The sequence below is a fragment of the Azolla caroliniana genome, unplaced genomic scaffold, assembly GCF_043228905.1.
Source record: "Azolla caroliniana isolate FFs.n. ecotype wild unplaced genomic scaffold, voAzoCaro1.0.p SCAF_5, whole genome shotgun sequence".
In the NCBI taxonomy this organism is placed as follows: domain Eukaryota; kingdom Viridiplantae; phylum Streptophyta; class Polypodiopsida; order Salviniales; family Salviniaceae; genus Azolla; species Azolla caroliniana.
Genome location: NW_028230440.1, coordinates 17,916,942 through 17,933,797, shown reverse-complemented (window position 1 = coordinate 17,933,797; position 16,856 = coordinate 17,916,942). Strand labels below are relative to the sequence as shown.

General features: G+C 45.0%; 5 non-coding genes across 5 annotated transcripts; all 5 read right to left on the bottom strand.

Moving 5' to 3' along the window:
• Positions 1 to 9,887: 9,887 nt before the first annotated feature.
• On the bottom strand, positions 9,888 to 9,960 carry TRNAK-UUU (transfer RNA lysine (anticodon UUU)). The gene has a single exon. It is a non-coding gene; the product is annotated as a tRNA-Lys (tRNA).
• A 4,384-nt stretch (positions 9,961 to 14,344) lies between these two features.
• TRNAK-UUU (transfer RNA lysine (anticodon UUU)) lies at positions 14,345 to 14,417 on the bottom strand. Its single transcript has one exon. It is a non-coding gene; the product is annotated as a tRNA-Lys (tRNA).
• Positions 14,418 to 14,705: 288 nt separating this feature from the next.
• On the bottom strand, positions 14,706 to 14,778 carry TRNAK-UUU (transfer RNA lysine (anticodon UUU)). The gene has a single exon. It is a non-coding gene; the product is annotated as a tRNA-Lys (tRNA).
• A 625-nt stretch (positions 14,779 to 15,403) lies between these two features.
• TRNAK-UUU (transfer RNA lysine (anticodon UUU)) lies at positions 15,404 to 15,476 on the bottom strand. Its single transcript has one exon. It is a non-coding gene; the product is annotated as a tRNA-Lys (tRNA).
• Positions 15,477 to 15,564: 88 nt separating this feature from the next.
• On the bottom strand, positions 15,565 to 15,637 carry TRNAK-UUU (transfer RNA lysine (anticodon UUU)). Its single transcript has one exon. It is a non-coding gene; the product is annotated as a tRNA-Lys (tRNA).
• Positions 15,638 to 16,856: the final 1,219 nt, after the last annotated feature.

Genomic DNA, 16,856 nt, shown 5'->3' with positions numbered 1-16,856 from the left:
GCACATTTCTTGTTTGATTCCGGTAGTTCTCACAATTTTCTTAATGATCACTTTGTGCAGCAAATGGAGCTCCACATAAACGCAAGTGATCATATCTATCAAGTTCACATGGCAAATGGAAACGTTCAATACATCAGTGGCATTGTTTGTCAACTGCCAATTCAAATAGATACTTATTTGGAGAAGCTTGACTTTCATGTTATGAAATTACAATCCGCAGATGTCATTTTAGGATATCCTTGGTTTTTTAATAAAAACCCTTCTTTGTCCATTGATTGGGTTAATCACTCAATCACATTTGAACTTAATAATTGTAAACATTTTATTCAATGTTCCAAACTTCCTTCTCATTCACTTGTGTCTTCTAAATCTTTAAGTGAGTATTCTAGTTCATTAATTTATTCGTGTGTAATTGATCCTGCGGTTCAATTTTATTATTTTAATATTGACGCCACACAATTACCACATTTTGAGCAACGATTACTCGACTCTATTTTAGAGGATTTTCAAGATGTGTTTCCTACTGAATTACCGCTTACTTTACCACCTAAACGTAATGTGGACCATCAAATTGAACTCATCCCTGGGGCTGCTCCTGTGAGCATTCCACCTTACCGACTTAGTCGATTAGAAGAGGATGAGATCGCTAAACAACTTAAGGAATACTTGAGTATGGGCCACATTAGGTATAGTAAATCACCTTGGGGTGCGCCAGTTCTATTAGTCAAGAAGAAGGAAGGTTCGTGGCGAATGTGTATCAATTATCGCCGTTTGAATAAAATGACAATTAAGAATGCATATCCATTACCTCGTGCCGATGATTTGATTGATCGTTTGCACGGGGCTCGATATTTTACGAAAATTGACTTACGAACTGGTTATCATCAGATTCGCATCGCCGAGGATGATATTCCTAAAACCGCTTTTCGTATGCGCTATGGCCATTATGAGTTTTTAGTCATGCCGTTTGGGTTGACTAATGCTCCAGCCACATTCCAACAAGCGATGAATGATGTTTTCCGAGATCAACTCGGTGATTTTGTTGTCGTCTTCTTGGATGATATTTTGATATATAGCCGTACCTTGCAAGATCATGTTCAACATGTTCGATTTGTTTTGCGAAAGTTGCGTGACAACTCTTTCTATGCAAAACATTCAAAATGTGACTTCTTCCAAAAATCTATTGTGTACCTAGGTCATTTAATTACAGAAAATGACGTTGAAATTGAACCTTCTCGTATTGAAAAGGTTAAACTTTGGCCCATTCCTCGTAATATTCGTGAACTTAGATCATTCTTAGGGTTTGTTGGATTTTTACGAAAATCAATTCGTAACTATTCCAAATTGACTATGCCATTAACTGACCTTTTAAAAGGTCATCCACGTAAGTCTGTCAAACCAATTTCATGGAATGAACAACTTGACAAATCATTTGAGACACTCAAGGAGCATGTGTGTCAGGCTCCCACTCTTCTATTACCAGACCCTTCTAAGCCTTTCTCAATTGAAACCGATGCTAGTGATTATGCTATTGGTGCCGTTCTTTATCAAGGTGGTCACCCTATCGCTTTTGAAAGTAAGAAGCTTGATGCTGCTCAATCTCGGTATTCAGTTCAAGAGAAAGAGTTGTTTGCGGTGATACACGCACTTAAAACATGGAGGCACTATCTCTATGGAAATAAATTTGTGGTTACAACAGACCATCAATCATTAAAGTATTTTTGTGAACAGCCCGATCTTGTTGGTCGTAAAGGCCGTTGGGCTGACCTTATGCAAGATTTTGATTTTTCCATACGATATCGCAAGGGTTCTATGAACACCGTTGCTGATGCTCTTAGTCGCATTAAAGAAGTTAACATGCTTAGCTTCACGGAAATAAAATCTGATCTTTTAGATCACCTTCGAGGGAAATACCTTGATGACAGTTATTTCTCAAAATACTGGACGAAAGCCGAATCTGGTTTAGATGCCGATACTAGCACCCTACCCTCGAAGGCGACCTTTCACATTACAAACGGTTTGCTCTACCGTAGTGGAAAGGTCTGTGTTCCAGATTTACCAAATGTTAAACAGAAATTTTTTCATGAATGTCATGATGCACCATCTGCTGGTCATCCTGGAATACAACGCACACTCGTTCTCATCTCGTGTACTTTTTTCTGGCCTAAGATGCGCTCTGACGTGCATAAATACGTAACTCAATGCTTACAATGTCAGATTAATAAGTCGGAACGACTTAAAGCTGCTGGTCTTTTACATCCCTTAGATATTCCCAACAATAAATGGGAAAGTATCTCGATGGATTTTATTGTTAGTTTACCTCGTACACAGAGGGGTCATGATGCCATATGGGTTGTCGTTGACAGGCTAACAAAATTAGCTAGATTTATTCCTACAAAAACCACGGTAACCGCTCAACAGTTGGCTTATCAATTTGTTGATGAGTTATTTCGTTTTTATGGATTACCGATGGATATTGTTAGTGATCGAGATTCCAAGTTTACTAGTGACTTTTGGACTCAGGTCTTTAAGAAACTAGAAACTACGTTGAGCATGAGTTCCGCAGATCATCCTCAGTCTGATGGACAAACTGAACGAGTTAATCAAATTATTGAGGACATGCTTCGAGCTTATGTAGCAAAAACCCCTTCTAAGGGGGAGCAATACCTTCCTATCTTAGAATTTGCCTATAATAGCTCTAAACATACATCCACTGGATATAGTCCTTTTATGTTGATGTATGGTTTTCAGCCACGTGCCCCAGTTGATGTCACGATTCATCGTGATACATTAGACAGTACATGCAATTTTTTGCAAGACATGAACCAAATGTTGCATATTGCCAAAGAAAATGTCAAGACAGCTCAAGATCGTGCTCGATTTTATGCTGATCAGGATAGACGTCCTCGTGCATTTACTATTGGTCAAAAAGTTTTTTTGCGTGTCCCGACTGATTCTACGTCATTATCTACGGGCAAGTGCGCTAAGTTAGCCCCACGATATTGTGGCCCATTTGAAATCCTTAAGCGAGTTGGGTCATCTGCTTATCACCTTGCCTTACCTTGTAACGTTGGTATTCATCCTGTTTTTCACGTCAGTCGTCTAAAACCATTTTTAGGCTCTGGTGATAACACCATCACAATCCAAGATCTTGTAACATTAGAGGATTTTTCTTACAAACCTCATGTTCCTGAACGAATTCTTGATTCTTGTACTAAACGTTTACGTTCTAAAGAGATTCGGCTATTCAAGATCAAATGGATGGATAAACCTATTGATGATGCCACATGGGAACGCGAGCATTCGCTTAAGGCACAATTTCCTCACTTTATATTGCAAGAGTGCAATCTTTTGAAGTAGGGGAGTATGTTATGTACACATAACGTTGGTGAGGGTAGGTCACTAATATTTACATTAGTGAAGGGTATGTTCACTATTATTAAAAAGGGGACTAATGATTGGATAGAATGAATGATATGTGCATGCACTATCATGATTTAGACAACCAATGAATAGAGAGCCTTTTAGAAAGGCACATCTATTCAAGGGGCCTAGGAAAAGGTATAAATATGAGGCTTAGCTACCCTCATAGGGATCATCACGTCGGAAGGCTGCTGTCGTAGACACCGGTGGTGCGGGCTAGGCTTTCGTCTCGACGATCGTGTTTATCTCTTCCAAGGTATTAGTCACCCTAATATCCGGCGGTATGGGACGTCGGTGGTAGGTTGGCTATGTCTAGATCATAGCTCGGGGGTGGTCGGGTGGAACGGGTTCTTCTATCCAATCTATTTTCTTCCTTTTTACTTGATTTGGTCTATTGATTAGTAATAGACTCTTAACATCGGTACTCAGCTTCGGTGCTCGCTAATGCAACTGTCGGCTGCTTCTTACTGCTCCACGCGATCGCGACACTCTCGAGGGAGAACACGTATCCGGACGTGGATCGGCGATTGGCGGCGTTGCCAGCCCAATCAGCATCAGTGTAGCCGACTAACTGTGCGGCTGCATCGGTCCGATATAGCAGTCCCCGGTCCTTAGTGCCGTTGACATACCGAAGTATGCGTTGCGCACACTAGAGGTGCTCCTTGGTAGGTCGCACCATGAACTGACTGATCACTCCGACCGGATAACTGAGGTCGGGTCGGGTGATGGTCAAGTATATGAGGCTTCCGACAATTTGTCGGAACCTCATTGGGTCGCATACCTTTCCCGTATCGGGACGAAGCTTGACGGTTCTGTCCAGAGGAGTCGAGACGGACTTACAGTCGGCCATCCCGAATTTGAAGAGCATACTCAGCACATAGTGACGTTGGCTGATCAATATGCCTTTGGGGGTACGGATCACTTCGATCCCGAGGAAGTAATGAAGGTCCCCTAGATCCTTCATGTCGAACGATGCCGCAAGCTGGAGCTTCACGCGGTCGATTTCACGTAGGTCGGCGCCGGTGATGACCAAGTCATCAACATATAGTAAAATACTAACCGGTCCGAGTCGACCTTTCCGGATAAATAGGGAAGAGTCTGATTTTGACTTGACGAAGCCCATCCGACGCAGTTGTTGCGTGATCTTCGCGTTCCAGGCACGCGGGGCTTGCTTTAGTCCGTAAAGGGACTTCTTCAGTCGGCATACTGCCGAGGAGTTTGTTCTAGAATGAAATCCGGGGGGCTGTACCATGTACACCTGTTCCTCAAGGTCACCTTGCAGGAACACATTCTTTACATCTATCTGATGTAAGTGCCACCCCTTCACCGCAGCTACTGCGAGCAAAACACGGACGGTCGTCATTTTCACGACCGGCGCAAACGTCTCATCGTAGTCGATGCCGTGTTTCTGCGCGTAGCCCTTTGCCACTAGCCGAGCCTTGTACCGGTTGACCGAGCCATTGGTGTTGACCTTGTACACCCACCTACACCCGATCGGTTTTACCCCTCTTGGTGCGTCAACTAGGTCCCAGGTCTCATTCTCCGCCAATGCATGCATCTCTTCCTCCATCGCGGCACGCCAATTCGCGTCTTTAGCCGCTTCTGCGTAGCTCTCCGGTTCACGCTCTTCCGCTACACAGGTCATGTACGCATAATGATGCGCCATGTACTCGTTGTATCCGAACCGCAAGACAGGGTTCTTCTGGCAGGTAGATCGGCGTAATCTCACATTAGCGTATGTCGAGGCCTTCTCGGTTGACGCGGTCTTCACCTTTAAAGACCCGTCACCGGTTCCCTCGGAGTCGGACTCGCGTCAGTCTGACTCGTTCCTATCCGTGCCAGAATCCGACACCTTCTTCTTCCCTTTCTCTTTGCGCGTAAGCCGTCTCCTCGGCTTCCTGCGCGGGGAATGCACGACCAAGTCTCCACTACTTGCCGGCTCTTCATCGGACTGGTCGTACCAACTTAGTCGTCCAATCGGTCCACTTAAACGGAGTGAAATCGGACTCTCTTCGGGGGGTCTCGATTTTGGGCTCATCCGGAGGCATCTCGGCCTTGCTGACCTCATCGTCAGAACTCGGATTGGAGTCGGGGTTCGGAGTTGGGGGCTGGTACCAGGACGCGGACTCGTCAAACACAACGTCGCGGCTGACACGCGCTTGTTTGGTGCGAGGGTTATAGCACTTATAACCCTTCTGCTCATCCGAGTAACCGACCAAGATGCATTTCTCGGCTTTGCGTCCAGCTTCCTCATTTTCTCCTTCGGTACATGCACATACGCAATGCTACCGAACACCCTCAAGTGTCGCAAGTTCGGCTTCGTTCCGAAATACAGCTCGTGCGCTGACACTTTGTCTCCGATCCGGTTCTGGATGTATACCGCGGTCCTTACTGCCTCGGCCCAGTAGAACTTGGGCAAGCTCTTCTCCTCCATCATTGCCCGTGCTGCTTCCACAACTGACCGATTCTTCCTCTCGGCCACGCCATTCTGCTCTGGCGTGTATCTACAACTGAATTCGCGCCGAATTCCCATTTGTTGTAGATAACCATTGAATTGACCAGAAAAGTACTCTTTCTCGCCATCCGACCGCAGGCACTTGATCTTTCGTCCCGTTTCCGTTTCCACGAACCCTTTGAGGTCCCGGAAACAGTCGAAGACTTTGCTCTTCCTCTCAATGAGGTAGATCCACGTGTGCCGCGTGTGGTCGTTGATGAAGGAGACGAAATATCGGCTCCCGCCAAGACTAACGTTTTGTGCTGGCCCCCACACATTGGAGTGTATAAGGTCGAGCTTGTTCCGGCTCTGGTTTCGCTCGTTGGGGAAAGGAAGTCGGTGTTGCTTCCCGAGCTGGCAGGCTTCACAAATTTGTGCCTTTCGGCCACTAAATTTGGGCAATCCGAACACTACCTGTTTCAATTGCAGATCTTGAAGCCGCTGGTAGTTGACGTGGCCTATCCGCTTGTGCCACAAGTCGATGTCTGACTCGGGTTTTTGTCCCTTCGCGAACATTGCGGTGCCGCCGTCAATGGAGTCGAGGATGAACATCCTCCCGTCTCTGCGCCCTTGCGCAATCACACGGCCTTCTTCCTCAATGAAGCACCCGAGGTGTGTAAACCGAACCTCCATCCCTTGGTCGACGATCTGTCCGACCGAGACCAAGTTCTTCGTGATTGTCGGAACGTGCAGCACGTTCATGAGTTTCCCTTTCTGCTTGACATGGCTAAGGGGAACTTCTCCGACATTCGCGATCGGATGCGAAGTGTCATCTCCAGTTGCGACTACTCGAGGTTGTATCGGTTTTTCGAGGTACGAGAACCACTCCTTATGGCTCGTCATGTGGTTTGACGCGCCGGAGTCTACGTACCACACCTCGTCCGATCTCGGGGTGGTCCGTTTCATTGAGTTTGCTTCGTGTCTCGTCACGAAAGCAGACCCTTCTCCGGCTCTCCCGGAGTCTTCGGCGTAGTGCGATCGCTGCCGATTTCCCCTGTTTCTGGAGGGTCCGGAGTTGCTGTCGGCATCACTTCGGTGCCTTCTTCCTTGATCTCGTCGGCCGCCTCCATTGCGTGCCGACTCGCCTCGTCCTCCACGTCCATGGGGCCTATCTCCCTCCGTGTACAACATTATGCTGTCGGTGTGCGTGCTTGTAGACGCACCCGCGTGGTTCTCCTCCACCAGGAGCATTGACTGTAAATCGAAAAAGGACGGCGTATTCTCCCGGGTATACACTGCCATTCGGAACGCTCCGGACTTCGACGCCAAACCTCCGAGACAGATCTAGACAATCTCACTCTCCTCGATGTTCACCTCTATGGAGGCGAGGGAGTCGCAAATATCCTTGATCTTCGAGGTATAGTCTGCCACCGACAAGTCGCGTTGTCGTAGGTTGCTCAACTCCTGTCGGAGCTGAAGCTTCCTGGCTGTGGTGCTCGCGGCGAAAATCTTCTTCAGATTTTCCCACGCACCCTTCGACGTCTTTGCATCCCGAACATAGCTCAATAGCTGTTCGCCCACACACGACGCGAAGCAGTACAATACCCTGCTCGCCGATTGCTCCCACGACGGGAAGTCTCTGTCTGTCGATTCGGGTGCCGTGTCATTAGTTCCTTTGACATAACTCCAGTAGCCGTGCCCGAGCAGGTACTGGTGCATCTTGTAAGACCAAGACGCGTAGTTGGTTCTGTCGAGCTTCTCTGTTGGAAGCGAGCTCGCCATGCCTCTATCCATCGTTCTTCTTGTTCTTCTTCGTCAAGCTGTGTCGGCTGCAGAGAGGTTCTCAACCCTCACGCTCTGATACCATGTAGAAAGTAGCGTGCGGAAGCAGGTATGAAGACAGAACAGAAGGAAGAAAACTCAGGTTTAATGGAGAGCTTGAGCTTACGTAGTATACGCAGGAGAGACAGAGAGAGTGAGAGAGAACACAAGAACTATATTCAACAACCAAGAAAAATCTCGATTCACTACTCTATACATACGTGTGTTCCATGAACACTTTTATACAAGTCCTCGAAGGACTGACTGAAGTACTGATAGTACTTCAAGGCTCATTAAGAGCTCCTACACTAACTCCCAAATATATTCCTCACGGAATATCTTTCCTAACGGCCTCCCGGTTTACGCACTCGGCCTAACAGATCGGTCCCAACCGATCCAGTCCTCGGCTTCTTCAGCCGATCCGGCCGATGTTGAGCTTGTCTCTCAACACTCCCCCTCAAGCTCAACTCGAGGCTCGTCGGGATCCTCGGGCTCACAGCTCCGGTTCCTCCTGGCTTCATGCCTTGCACGCGCTCCTCGACTTGTTCGACTTCGCGCGCTTCGACCCTATCGGTCGGCTTGTCTGCTCATGTGGCCCTCATCAGCTCTTCTGCTGTTGCGGTGTTGACGCTTCTTCTGCTGCCTTTTCTTCCGCTTGGGCCTCGGTTGATTCAGTGTGTCTGAATCAAACATCTGAACCGACTCGGCTACCTCCGATCGGTTTTCGCTCTCGTCCGATCCGGCTGATGTTGAACTTGTCTCTCAAAAAAATTGCAACCCATAAATGGGAAAAGACCATGCAACTAAAGGTAATTAAACACGACCAATTTGCGATACTAAACTTCACCAACATGAATAGGTTGCTCAATCGATTCATATTTTCCAATGACTGCATGGAATGGGAATTGATGTTTCTTAAACCAAGAGATGGGTTGAACTTCTCGCCGTCTGTGGGAATCGAACACATGACGATGTGGGTAAAAGCCATGCGCTTTACCGGCTGAGCTAAGACATCCTTGCGGTACATTAGTTTCTCCTAGGGTATAGAAAAATATCAAGATGGTGAATCAATACGAGACACACTCTTTCCTCATCTTTGAGATACGAAAAGATGATGTAAATCAATGGAATTAAACACGACCGACTTGTCATACAAAATCGTGCCCACAAGAAGAGGTTGCTCAATGTAGACATTTTGTACAACGAATGCATGGAATGGAAAGTTAAGTTTGGGAAACCAAGAGATGGGTTAAAGTTCTCCCCGTTAATGGGAATCAAACCCACGACCACATGGTTAAAAGCCACGCGCTATACCGGCTGAGCTAAGATGGCAATGAGGTGGTACATTGGTTTCTCCAAGGGAGTAGAATTATATTATGACCGTGAATCTATGCGAGAGACACTCTCTCCTCATTTTCGGGAGAGGAAAAGAGCTTGCAAAATAATGTAATTAAACACGACCGACTTGTCATACAAAATCGTGTCCACAAAAAAGTGTTGCTCAATGTATACATTTTGTACAATGAATGCATGGAATGGGAAGTGAAGTTTGGGAAACCAAGAGATGGGTTGAACTTCTCCCCATCTGTGGGAATCGAACCCACGACCACGTGGTTAAAAGCAACGCGCTCTACCAACTGACCTAAGTTGGCCATGAGGTGGTACATTGGTTTCTCCTAGGGAATCGAACCCACGACCACGTGGTTAAAAGCCACGCGCTCTACCAACTGAGCTAAGTTGGCCATGAGGTGGTACATTGATTTCTCCTAGGGTGTAGAATTATATTATGATCATGAATCTATGTGAGAGACATTCCCTCCTCATCGTTAAGAGAGGAAAAGAGCATGCAACTAAAGATAATGACAACATGGAATGGGAAGTGAAGTTTGGGAATCCAAGAGATGGGTTGAACTTCTCGCCGTCTATGTGAATCGAACCGATGAACACGTGGTTAAAAGCCACGTGCTCTACCGGCTGAGCAAGGAAAACCTTGCGGTCTACATTACTTTCTCCTAGGGTATAGGATTATATTAAGATGGTGAATCTTCGAGAGAGGAAAACAAGATGCAAATCAATATAATTAAACACGACCGATTTGTCATACAAAATTGGACCCACAAGAAGAGGTTGCTCAATGTAGACATTTTGTACAATGAATGCATGGAATGGGAAGTGAAGTTTGGGAAACGAACAAATGGTTTAAACTTCTCGCCGTCTGTGGGAATCGAACCCACGACCACGTGGTTAAAAGCCACGCGCTCTACCACCTGAGCTAAGATGGCCATGAGGTGATATATTGGTTTAAACTAGGATGTAGAATTATATTATGATCATGAATTTATGCGAGAGACAATCTCTCCTCATTTTCGAGAGAAAGAAAGAAAGAAGAAAGAAAGATATATTAACGTCTTCTAAGGCCAAATTTGGCCCATGAGACAATTGGGTTACAACAAAAATGAGTGTTTATTCAATCATCAAAACTGAAATAAAAGAAAATAGCTTAAGCTAAGAAAGTTCTAGTAGTGTACAAAACTTTGCACTAAACCTAATCTCATTTCTACCCAAGTCTCTCAAAAAGAAGTGGGAGGTCAAAAGTTTTTGGTGTGGGTGTGACCCATGGTCCCGATGCATAGAGTGCCCTTGCCATGGCTTCTAGGCGGTGTAGTTCACGTTCCCTTATTTTCTTTATTGATTCTCCATCTCGTCGAGTTGCTTTGAAATCCGACATCCAAGGGCGTTTGGTTCTTCTTTGATTTTCTACTTCATCAAGGAAAAGCCCGAGTGGTGCAGGTGTGTCGACATTCATTGTCTCCCCCTGTTCCTGAAAAACTTCATTTGTTACATGTTGGTAAACATTAGCAACATTATTATCAACATTTTGTAACTTATTCTCTCTGTGTTGTTTCAATTCTAAGATGTATCTACCTAATTTCTTTATATCTAGTGTATCTAATAGTTTAGGGAGGGTGGGAGAGGAATCAAGTATGTCTTGGTATTTTCCCCTTATCTCGGCATAGGTGGGGCATTTGCATGTAAAATGGTACTCATCCTCTATCTCTATGTGGCATAACCTACATATCCTTTCCTCCCTAGGGACTCCATTAGTACGTCCATTCTCAATCTCAAGTTGGTGAGATGATATTCTCAGTTGACCAATGGCAACCCTTAGTGCATGTGGTAAGAATACATCTAGATATTTTGGGCGCGTGATAAAACCTAACTCAGAGAAGTGCATAAAGTGTTCCTTATAGTATGACATTTTAGATGGGAGTGGCTCTAGTGGGGTGATCCATTTATACCGAGTATAAATTTGCCATATTTCTTGGCGTATTACTTTATTACGGTCCTCATGAGAGATTAAAGTGTTATCAGTCGTGTGGTCGTACTTAAGGGGGGGGAGGTTATTAATGTCTAGACCGTTGGCAAGAAGCCAACTCACCATCATGCCATACCATGAGCTAGTATAGCCGGACTCGTACAGTGCTCGAGAAGCCTTAAAGGCTTGGTGGGATATTCTATCAAGTGGTTGGTTATGTATCCTGTGGATAAAGACTACAAGTTGAAAAAGTGCTTCTACTAACACAGGGGGTAGAGTGAACTCAGCCCTAATAATGTCATGTGGGACCGAAGATTTGCTTTGGAGTTGGCATGATAACATCATCACCAATGGTCTCTCTAATTGCATCCACATGAAAGATGGTAGTCCTGGAGCCCAAACCGCTGATGTATACATGAGAGAGGGAGTCACTAATGAGTCAAAGAGCCACCCTTTAGTTCGTGGCTCTTGGAAGTATGCTTGGTGGCATTGTCTCTCGAGGAGTGAGAGGGATGCATGTCCTCTTGTAAGTCTATCCTTTGCTGCTTGTGTCATTGAAAATTTACCTGAGCGGGCACTGAAAGTGACTCCGAGATAGACATATGATCCAACCACCTCAATTGGGCTATGGGAGATAGTTAGGTGACACTTAGCTCTAACTTGGGCCGACGTGTGGAAGATAAGGACTTTAGTTTTCCCTAGATTCACTAGCAATCCTCGTTGTGTGCAAAAGTCATCTAAGGCATTAAGGTGCCTTTGTAGGTCGTGTTCGGATTCAAAGAGCAAAACTATGTCGTCTGCATAGAGCAAGATACGCACCTGCGTATCCCCAAGGAATACTCCATTGCCTCCCTTATGAGCAATAAAATTTGTGATCTCATCAATGTAGATCCCAAAAAGAGTCGGAGATAAGGGGCAACCTTGTTTTACACCAATAGTGCTAGTGAAACTATCGGATATGCCGCTTGGGCATCGAACACACCCAAACACTTGTTCATATAGTGTGTAGATGGCCCAAACCATGTCATCTGGTATCCTCAAGCTCTTAAGCCTATCAAACAACCGCTCTCTAGGGACTCTGTCAAAGGCTTTGCGGAAGTCCACAAAACAACAGTATAGTTTCTTCTTACGAGCGTTAGTCTGGTCAATTAAGCATCTAAGTGTGAAGATATGATCAATAGTGGAGAAGGCTCGTCTAAAGCCAGCCTGTTCAGGTGCACGAAGATTTAAGGTCTCCATAAACTCGCTAAGCTCTGCCTCCATTACTGCACCATATAATTTAGCAAGGGTATGACCTATCATAATGGTCCTATAAGTATTTGGGTCCATGGGGTCCCCCCCTTTATGTATGGGGGCCACTGTGTTCATGGTTCATTGTGGTGGAAAACCCTCTACGAGGGCACGATTGAAGATTAGAGTTAGCAAGGGAGCTAGGCACTCTCTCGCATATATGATATGTTCTGCTCGCAATCTTGTGTGGTCCATGGACTTCCTATGTTGTAATTTCTTTATGACCTTCGTGACCCTAGAGGTCATGAAGAGTGTCCCCACAATAGGTCGGGGTGTAGAAGGCATTGGAATGGGTGGTTGGTTTGGGATTTGGTAAAGTCTCTCTGTATAAGTGTGCCAAGTTTCGGGATCTTCGATGGGTTTTTGTGGTCTTGGTTCCCGTAATCTCTTCCATGCAGTGGCACAATCGCTACTCATGAGCAGATGGTAGAGTTCCCAATATTGGGATGCTTCCCATGCTCGTCTCTTACGACGTGTCATCTTGCGCATTTCTTTACGAGCTTGTACTGAGTTAATACTACCACTAAGTTGCGGTATTGTAAGTTGTCTATGTAAGCACCTACAATCCTCATCATACCATCTATTTTGTGGCATAGATCCTACTTTACATGTATTGGAGTGTTTTGTGTATGGGAAACTGCTAACTGCTGCAGAGTGAAGGATGTGTGTGAGTTTCGTACTAAGGCTCTCTAAAGGTAGGGAGGGATCAAGGGAGGAGAGATGGGCTCGAACATGTCGAGCATATATGTTCGAGAGCTCATGTGTGAAATGTATTGTGATGTCATGGCGTGGTTGACTAGAGTTGGTGACGTTAGAGATATCACATTTTAGCTCGAAGTATAAGAAACTATGGTCCGCGCCAATAGGACATGGGACCACTCAGAAAGAGTTAATCATGTGGGTAGCTTCAGGGCGTCCTATTAGATAATCGACTGTGCTTTCCCCTCCTCCATGTGGGAAACATGTGAGCTCTTCCGAACCTGGCCACTTGGCTAAACCATTATATATGACCATCTGGTGCCGACTACCGAGTTCGAGCAAATGATGGCCAAAGCTCGTGGTGTCCACACCTTGATCCTTTGATCTACGTGTGGTGTCTATGTCTAAAGGATCGACATTTACCATTTCTAGGTTTCTATTCATTTGAAATATTGTGCATTGTCGGGATTGGGTTCTCGCATTAAAGTCTCCTACAAAGAATACTTCTCCTTGGGAAGAATATCGGATTATGTCATCCGATAGAGGTTCATATGGGGAAGGCCCATGTGGCACTCCGTCATCAACTAATCTCGCCTCGCCGGCCAGACTATAACGAGAGCCTTTCGGGGGAAAGTAACAAATGGCAAAAAATACTGCCTTGTCCTTGCTTGCGGAGACTTTCAACCACATAAAACGAGCTTCTAGGTCTGTGCTCAATATTTCTATCCTATTATGTAGCTCCCTCCGAAACAATATTGCGACACCTCCAGATCCCCTGGTAGTGCATTGACGTGAGGTTTGTCTAAAAGCCGACTCCGAACGAAATCCTTCGACTCGTGGGAGTCCCCTATTTGGGCTTTCGTGTGTTTCTACAAGGCAAATCAATGTAATTAAACATGACCGACTTGTCATACTCGATCACGCCCACAAGAAGAGTTGCTCAATGTATAGATTATGTCCAACGAATGCATGGAATGGGAAGTGATGTTTGTGAAACCAAGTGATGGGTTGAACTTCTCGTCATCTGTTGGAATAAAACACACGACCACACGAGACACACGACCACGTGGTTCATCTTTGAGAGAGGAAAAGAGAATGGAAATCAATGTAATTAAACACGATCGACTTGTCATACAAAATCGTGCCCACAAGAAGAGGTTACTCAATGTAGACATTTTGTCACACTCTCTCCTCATCTTTGAGAGAGGAAAAGAGGGTGCAAATCAATGTAATTAAACACGATCGACTTGTCATACAAAATCATACCCACAAGCAGAGGTTACTCAATGTAGACATTTTGTACAACGAATGCATGGAATGGAAAGTTAAGTTTAGGAAACCAAGCGATGGGTTAAAGTCCTCGCCATTTGTGGGAATCGAACCCACGACCACGTGGTTAAAAGCCACGCACTCTACCGGCTGAGCTAAAATGGCCATGAGGTGGTACATTGGTTTCTCCCAGGGAGTAGAATTATATTATGACCATGAATCTATGCAAGAGACACTTTGTCCTCATCTCTAAGAGAGGAAAAGAGCATCCAAATAAAGGTAATGCATAGAGACACTTTCTCCTCATCTCTAAGAGAGGAAAAGAGCATCCAAATAAAGGTAATGACTGCATGGAATGGGAAGTGAAGTTTGGGAAACCAAGAGACATTTTGTAGAACGAATGCATGGAATGGGAAGTGAAGTTTGGGAAACGAACAGATGGTTTGAACTTCTCGCCATCTGTGGGAATCGAACCCACGACCACGTGGTTAAAAGCCACGCGCTCTACCAGCTGAGCTAAGATGGCCATGAAGTACATTGGTTTCTTCTAGGATGTAGAATTATATTATCATCATGAATCTATGCAAGAGACACTCTCTCCTCATTTTCGAGAGAGGAAACGAGCATGGAAATCAATGTAATTAAACATGACCGACTTGTCATACTAAATCGCGCCTACAAGAAGAGTTGCTCAGTGTATACATTATGTACAACGAATGCATGGAATGGGAAGTGATGTTTGTGAAACCAAGTGATGGGTTGAACTTCTCATCGTCTGTCGGAATCAAACACACGACCACATGTTTAGAAGCCACGTGCTCTACTAGCTAAGCTAAAATGGCCTTGCGGTACATTATTTTCTCATATGGTTAAAAGGCACGCGCTTTACAAGCTGATGTAAGACGGTCTTGTGGTATACATTACTTTCTCCTAGGGTATAGAATGATATTAAGATGGTGTCTCTATACAAGACACACTCTCTCCTCATCTTCAAGAGATAAAAAGAGCATGGAACTCAAGGTAATTAAACACGACCGACTTGTCATACAAAATAGGGCCCAAAAGAAGAGGTTGCTCATGTATACATTTTGTACAACGAATCCATGGAATGGGAAGTGAAGTTTGGGAAAACAACAAATGGTTGGACTTCTCACCATCTGTGGGAATCGAACCCATGACCACATGGTTAAAAGCCACACGCTCTACCGGCTGAGGTAAGACAGCCTTGCAACCACACGCACATTAGCTAAGACGCTCCACTGCATGGAATGGGAATGGAAATTTATGAAACCAAGAGATGGGTTGAAATTCTCGCCGTCTGAGGGAATTGAACCCACGACCACCTGGTTAAAAGCCACGCGCTCTACCGGCTAAACTAAGACGGCCTTGTGATATACATCACTTTTAAGATGGTGTATCTATATGAGATAGACTCTCTCCTCATTTTAGAGATAGGAAAAGAGCATGGAAATAAATGTAATTAAACACGACTGACTTGTAATACTAAATCGCGCACACAAGAAGAGTTGCTAAATGTAGACATTTTGTACAAAGAATGCATGGAATGGGAAGTGAGGTTTGGGAAACCGAGAGTCGGGTTGAAGTTCTCCCCGTTTGTGGAAATCGAACCCATGGCCACGTAGTTAAAGGCCACACGCTCTACCAGCTGAGCTATGATGGCCATGAGGTCGTACATTGGTTTCTCCTAGGGTGTAGAATTATATTATGATCGTGAATCTATGTGAGCAACACTGTGTCCTCACAGACAAATCTGAACCGGAATTTAAAGCCTGTATAGCACTTGTAAATAATCCTAAAGGCGTCGTAGGTACAGGAATGATTGAAGGTACTAGAGAGACCGAAACAACTACTACCAACTCGTCAACCGAGATGTTTCCAGACAATCGAGAACTGAGTGGTAAGGGTTTGGTAGAATCTTCTGAAATATTAATAGGTAATAATACCGGAGGCGCTATCAAGATGGTGAATCGCTACAAGACACACTCTCTTCTCATCTTTGAGAGAGGAAAAGAGGATGCAAATCAATGTAATTAAACACGATCGACTTGTCATACAAAATCGTGCCCACCAGAAGAGGTTACTCAATGAAGAAATTTTGTACAACGAATGCATGGAATGGAAAGTTAAGTTTGGGAAACCAAGAGATGGGTTAAAGTTCTCTCCTTTTGTGGGAATCAAACCCACGACCACATGGTTAAAAGACACGCGCTCTACCGACTGAGCTAAGATGGCCATGAGGTGGTACATTGGTTTCTACTAGGGAGTAGAATTATATTATTACCGTGAATCTAGGCCATTCTCCTCATCTTTAGAGAGGAAAAGAGCATGCAAGTAAAGGTAATGACTGCATAGAATGGGACGTAAAGTTTGGGAAACCAAGAGATGGGTGGAACTTCTTGCCGTCTCTGGGAATCGAACCGACGACCACGTGGTTAAAAGCCATGCGCTCTACCGGCTGAGCTAAAACAACCTGATGGTATACATTACTTTCTCCCAGGCTAAGATGGTGAATCTTCAAGAGGGGAAAAGAGGATGCAAATCAATGTAATTAAACACGACCGACTTGTCATACAAAATTGGACC